Source organism: Elaeis guineensis, chromosome 3 (genome assembly GCF_000442705.2).
Source record: "Elaeis guineensis isolate ETL-2024a chromosome 3, EG11, whole genome shotgun sequence".
NCBI classification, from domain to species: Eukaryota; Viridiplantae; Streptophyta; class Magnoliopsida; order Arecales; family Arecaceae; genus Elaeis; species Elaeis guineensis.
The window spans coordinates 124,518,074-124,525,753 of record NC_025995.2 but is presented as its reverse complement, the minus strand read 5'-3'; positions in this window follow the sequence as shown (position 1 = coordinate 124,525,753).

Sequence of the window (7,680 nt, the reverse complement as noted above, 5' to 3'; positions counted from 1 at the left end):
ACACCCTATGGGTTTTACTCCTTCGGATGGGTCAACCAATGTCCACACATCGTTGACCTTCATGGACTTCATTTCGGATTTTATGACCTCTAGCCATTTCTCAGAGTCAGGTCTCTGCATTGCATCCATGTAGGTGATCGGATCTTCATCGTTTTCATCAAGTTCGATAGGATCTCCGTCCCGAACCAAAAAATCATAGTATCTGTCTGGTTGACGTGTGTACTCTACCAGATCGCCTTAAGGGTGCATCAACAATGGGCTCCGAATTTGGTCTAACCAAATCCGGTTCAGGTTCAGCTACTTGTGTCAATTTTTTCACCTGCCGAACTTCCTCAAGTTCGATCTTAGAGGCAATAGTCCCTTCACCAAGGAATTTCTTTTCTAAAAAGATTGCCTTAAGGCTGACAAATACCTTTTGCTCATCAGCTAGATAGAAATAATACCGTTTGGTCTCTTTTGGGTACCCTATGAAATTATACTTGTCAGACCTAGGTCCAAGCTTGTCTGTAATTAAATGTTTAACATAAGCCGGACACCCCCAAACTCTTAGGTGCGAGAGTACTGGCTTACGTCCTATCCATATCTCATATGGTATTTTGATTACAGACTTACTCGAAACTCTATTTAGAAGGTAACAAGCCGATTCGGTGCATATCCCCAGAAGGAGATCGGCAGACCAGCAAACTCCATCATGGATCGAACCATGTCCAACAAGGTCCGATTCCTCCTTTCAGATACACCATTATGCTGTGGTATTCCAGGAGGAGTTCATTGAAAGAGAATCTCATTCTCCCCAAGATATGTCAGAAACTCATTGGAAAGGTAATCACCTCCTCGATCAGATCGAAGAGTTTTAATACACTTTCCAGTTTATTTTTCTACCTCATTTCGGAATTTTGAACATTTCAAATGACTCTGACTTATGCTTCATTAAATAGACATACCCATACCTCGATAGGTCATCTGTGAAGGTTATGAAGTAGAAATATCCACCTCTTGCATTTGAGCTCATGGATCCACATATATCAGAATGTACCAGATCCAAGAGTTCACTGGCTCGCTCACCTTTTCTAGTAAAAGATGACTTGATCATTTTACCAAGAAGACAGGACTCACAGGTTGGAAGTGATTCATAATCACCTACTTCAAGAATTCCTTCTTGAGCCAACCTGTTTATCCTATTCTTATTGATATGACATAGCCTACAGTGCCAAAGGTAGACTTCTGACACATTATTTATTCTAGAACGTTTACCGGAGGTTTGAACCACATTAACAAGTTATGATAGAAAGTAAATTTTATTATAAAGTTGTCCAATAAACATTATAACACCATTCAAAATGATATTGCAAACGTTTTCTTTTATTAAAAATTGATAATCGTTCATGGTCAAAAGGCCTACAGAAATAATATTTAATAAAAAGCTTGGACAATAGTGACATTCACTCAGAATTATATTTCGAGAATTGATTACAAGGTTCATGATTCCTAATGCTAGAACTGGAACTTTGCTTCCATCTCCAACGTTCAGGAACCTCTCACCTTCATCAAATCTCCTACTGACCTGCAGACCCTGCATCGAATTGCAAATATGATAAGGGCTTCCGGTATCCAATACTCAGGCAGTAGTATCACAAATGAAAAAGTTGCAAGGTGTTATCATATAAGTACCTTGTTTCTTCTTTGGCCTGTTCGAATCCAGTGAGGCAATGTATAGAGGACAGTTCCTCTTCCAGTGCCCCTGCTTCTTGCAAAAGAAGCACTCCGCCTGGCTCTGGTCAGACTTGCGCTTCTTGGTCTGATCCTGTGCAGACGTCCCAGCATGCAGCTGCACCTTCTTATTCTTCTTCTTCTTGTTCTTCTTCCCTTTCTTAAAGGGTCGACGACCAGAAGAAGACCCTCCCACAACATTCACAGACTCCTTATGGAGCTGGTGATCTTTCTCAAAGTTCTACAGCAACCCCAACAAGCCGTGGTAGTTCACTACAGGCTTTGTCATTCGAAAATAAGTAAGGAAGGGAAGGAAGGACTTGGGCAGAGAATTAAGGATCGCATCCTTACCGAGCTGCTCGTGCAGAAAAAAATCCAGTTTACTTAGGCGCTCAATCATTTCGATCACGTACAGTACATGATCAGTGATTGAGGCTCCATCCCTCATCCGAGCATTGAAAATGGCACAACTAGTTTTGTGCCTTTCAACATCGTCAAACGTACCAAAAGAGTCGTTCAACATTTGAAGCATCTCCTGTGGCTGGACATTCTCGAACCTGCGACTGAACTCATCATTCATTGCCACCAGCATTATGCACCAGACGTTGGTACGGTCGTTGAGCCACTTCTGGTAAGTGTCTCGGACTGTCCCTCTAGCGTTCAGAGCTGGCTCCTCAGGTGTCGGATCCGTTACTACATAAAGGATCCGCTCATGCTCAAGGATAATTTTTAATTTTCGATATCAGCTATCAAAATTAGGTTCCATGAGCTTGTCATTATCTAATAATGATCGGAGCGACAAGGTAGTGGCCATAGCTGCATAAAGGAAAACCAGACCTATATTAGTACATAAATTATTAATACTAAAGACTTGGACTTTAGTCTAAAGTTTCTCTCAGTATTTTTACGAATTGGTAGCCTCAACCTTCAATTCGAAGAATTACTTTAATTCCTTAGTGGGTACTAGAATCCACACAGACTACACACGAGTCCAACTTTGGTTGGTCAACCCATGTGCATCTATGGGTAGGTTCATAATAAGTTATTTCTCTAAACAACTTCTAGTAATTAATTTTGTCCCAGAACCTAATCAGTAGACTTTGTCCTCCACTGAAAAAATCTGGTTAGGTCCAACCATTAACATGATTTGATTTGATGAATCGGACCAATAAATGATCAAGCCCGACTTTGGTCGGCCAACCTAACCACCATCAGAAAGACTCAAACCAAATTATCATACTATGAATGATAATTTCATTAGTCAATAAGCACCAGGCCTTTGGGCCTCCAATGATTATTAAACTAATGGACTCATTATCACTCACTTAATGGGAGGCTATGACTTAGTTATCAATATAACTTAATCATTTTTAGGACCTAATAATTTTTGAGAATTTTATTAAAGAATCGAAGAGAAAAAAATATCCAGCCAATTTCAATCCTCCCACTGACTTCACCAAGTCAGATTAAAAAGGATTTACTTAAAGCTGGCATTAAAAGCACCTAAATCAGTCAAACTGATTTACCTATTGACATGGGTGAGCCCTAATCACCAAGTGATCTAATCAAAACCTAATTCACCAGGTTGGCCAGATAAGTGAGATCAGTTGTGGGGATAAGCCATTAACTCATCAGAGATCAAATCACTGCGAGTAGCTCCCGCTTAAAAACCACTGGTCAAACTGCCAAACTTACCTTAGACACCAACTGGTTCATTAGTTTTAATTTGATCAACTTAGTAAATAGGGTTCCACCGCGTAGCCATGAATTAAGTCCATCTTGGTCTAGTTAAAGACATGGACCCATTCAACTACAACTATTGGAGTTGAGTCTAGAGTATCCTTGACCTAATCTAATTCAACTTTTGATTAGATTTGACCAATTACTCTAATTTAGTCCATTTCTTTAAGCTAACCTTAGGTCTAACCCAATTATGGACCTAATCCATCTAACCCATTGACCCACAAGTTTATGCAATTATCTTAGGTCTTAATTCACAATTCTAGACCTACTAGACAACACTTAATTTTTTTAATTAAGTATTTGGGCTGATGGATCAGGATTTGGTATTTCGAAAATAATTTTCAAATTTGAAAGGTTTTATTTTTTATTCACCAAATATGTTAACTCATTACACAAATAGATCAGCACATTTCATAAATAGCAATCCTATTACTAATTACATAACAGAAAATAACTCAATCAAAATAAATCATGAATATTCCTTTCGCTACTTCATCTGTATGGGATATAATTGCATCGGCACCCCTACCACCATAGGAGATCCCATCGAATGGGAAGAGAGGGCCTTTAAACCTTACTTTTCTCCTATGACCGGACGGTCATGGCAACCAACCCAATTCGATTACTTGCTACTTGGATCAAGTATATCTAAATATACTAATTTTAAAATTTAAATTTTAAATTTCAAATTTTAAATTTTGAATTTCAAATTTCAAATAAATTTCAAATTTTAAATTTTTGAATTTTAATTTTTGAATTTCAAATTTTAAATTTTAAATTTTAAATTTCAAATTTGAAATTTCAACCAAATTTCAAATTTCAAATTTCAAATTTTGAATTTCAAATTTTTGAATTTTGAATTTCAAATTTCAAATTTCAAAATTCAAATTTTAAATTTTGAATTTCAAATTTTTGAATTTTAAATTTTAAATTTCAAATTTGAAATTTCAATCAAATTTTGAATTTTAAATTTTTGAATTTTAAATTTTGAATTTCAAATTTCAAAATTCAAATTTCAAATTTTGAATTTCAAATTTTTGAATTTTGAATTTTGAACAACTTTCAAAATACAAATTTCAAACTTTAAACTTTTAGATTACAACTTAATCTACACATGCAAATATATATATCATATCTAAGAACCCGCTTTGATACCATTTGTGAGAAAAATTCAGTGCAGGGATAAAATGATAATTTTAAAACTTTTTCAAAATCATTATTTTACAGTAAAAATTATTAATTAATTTAATTAATTAATAAAAATTTATTCTATACTAGGATCTAAATATGATATATAGCATGCATGCATTTAAATTTGAAATTTGAATTTGAACAATAAACACTTTACTGTAATGTGTTCAGAACACAATATCTTTATGCGGATAGTAGATCGCCGTAATCTGATCACCGTCGGAAGAGTCTGATCATTATGATGTAGCTACACAGCATGTCTGACCTCTGTGGATCATCCACATGAAGCTCTCGGTCTGATCGACTCCTCACGAGTGCTAGCTCGTTGTAGAGCCCTTTCGATGGCCGATGCTGATCGAACTCCTTCGATTGATATCTGCTGATTCTTTGGATACTCTGAATCATCAGCAGATGTGCTTGAGAAGATGTTGAAGATCTTCCTAAAATTTGATGGGCTCACGACACTCGTAGCTCACCTTCTCACTTCCCGAACTCCAAGCTGAAACCCTGAAGAACTCACTGAAACCCTGCGCACACTTTTTCTTTCTTTTCTTTCTTTTTCTCTCGGAAGGATATAGACCTTCACCTTGCACACAAGGATTTCTCACGCCCAGATTTTCTCTCCAAAAATTTTCTTGCACACGTCCCACACTTCTCCTCCTTTTAAAACAACAACCAAGGTCTTATCCACGTGAGAGGATAAAGATGAGTAATTGCACATTTGAATTCAAATCAAATTTTGAATTCAAATGAAAACTAATTTATCCCTATCCACTAAGGGTGTGAGAAGAGGAGGGCGTGGCTTAATTTGTGCGTGAGTGATTTCATGAGAAACATTTTCTCGTGTAATAAATGGGGCGCTAAAAAAGGATAAGGTCAAGGCGCTAAGATTGGTTGCTCATTCAAATTCAAATTTTGTTTTGAATTTGAATGGTCAACCAATCATCCTTATCCACTCATTTGACGCATTAATGTAGGGCATGAGGAGAGCTTTGCATGAAAAAAAATTCATGAGAACTTCCTTCTCGTGAATTTAAATGGGCGCAGTGGAAGTGAGGTGGCGCAGGGAGAATAGGTCAAGGTGGTTTCATTATTTAAACCAACCTAATTGAACCAAATAAGTTAGGCCCAATTAAACTAATTTAAACCCAACTAAATTAAGCTTAATTAGGCTCAATAAAATTCTAATCAAATTAGGAATTGATTAAGTCCAACCCCTGATCAAATCAGGGACCAAACCATCTCGACGATTAGGTCAACTCTTAACCTAATCGGGTCAAATCCAACTGAATCCAATTCAATTGGACTTGATCCAAAAATAATTACTCAATCAAATTGAGTTAATTAGTGATCAAATCACTAATTAAATCTCTCATAAATATTAAGTCCAAATCCGATGGGTAATTGGACATCAGAATTCATCGATATGTAACCCTGATCGAAGAGTTCCAAACCAGTGGGACTCTTGACCCCGATACCCAAAATGTGTGGGACTCATGATCAGAGAATCTTGATTCTTGATCACAGAGTCTCAGACACATAGGACTCATAGTCCACGAGTATTAGGACTCTTCATCAGCCATCAGATCAGATAGGAACCTCTAATGTGTGTGACCCCGCAGGTTCGAACCTAAACCGGTAGCACAGGAACTAATTCCTGTACTAATCGAAATGACCATCTAGCAATGGTACCCGATGATCGGATAGGTCGAATAGTCACAATCGCAACACTCAAAACCTACGTGAATATGGTTACTGTATAATTCATCCTTTTGACCTCTGTGTTTAGGACGACTCAGGGTTAAACTGTCAACCCTGATTAGATCATCCGAATCGTGCTCAACTCAAACAGTCCTGTGACTCCTCACAAAGACTACCCTGGTCAAGGTTTTGCTAAATTGAAACATGACTATACACAGCTCCTGAACTGGAGTGGTCAATCCCATCTTGACACATGCACCGACAAGTCAAGTACTTGACTACACCTAGCAGCCTTCCGTCACTGAATTAGAAATTCAGGTAGTCCAGTGTCTAAGTGCAGTGAGTTGCTTGTAAGTCACCGTGACGGTCTCAGATCAGAGGAATATTTATACCCATATTCCATCAGAGCAAATCTTGACAGCAGAAATAGCTCCAGAGTCGGTCACGTTCAGTGCAGATGTACCCTTACATCTCACCTGTATGCCATACCAGTGTCTCCACACTCATTGGTTAAGAGGACAACCAACCTATATGGCATACAACGACCTATGCTTGATAAACGTTGTCATCCTTGGTAACAACGTATCATTTGGTCATGAACAGATTTAAGGACTAAACGATAAATCCTCCTTTGTCGAGTCTAAATAGTCCTAAAGACTTCACCACAATATAGGAGTTCATTAGAAGATGAAATATTTTGTGATGAAAAATACTAAAATAATTTTTATTAATTCATAATTCATGTACATATATAAAAATAAACACAACCATCAACAGGCTGACGATTGGCTTTGGGATACTATTCCCAACACATAATTCACGAGAAATTTTTTGATCTATTTTTCTAGATTATTGTTTTCCATCAGCATCAATTATCATTTACCCTACATCATGAAACTTTCTTGTAGGACACTTTGGAAGATGATGGATCATAGAAGAGCTCCCATATTTTTTTCCATCACATTTATACTGGCTTTTACATCCATTACAAGCTGCCCTTTCTACACCATCTTTGCCTTTTCCCATTTTTGTAAAATAATTTCAAACATCAGAATATTCTCTTTCCCTCTTATTTGATTTCTCAACCTCAGGTTCAGTTTCACTTTTACTATCTAATTTAGATTCTTCAGGTACTTCATCATCATCCACATTTACAACTGGATTTAATATACTCATAGACCCAGTCATGATGTAAGCAATCAGCCACATGCCCACATAATAGAGAAATAAGTTAATAATCTATCAATCAACAAAAAAAAATCAATTAAGACAACAATCAAACAAAACAAAAACATAAATAAAAGATTCAAATAGTAAAATCAGCAGTAAGCCAAA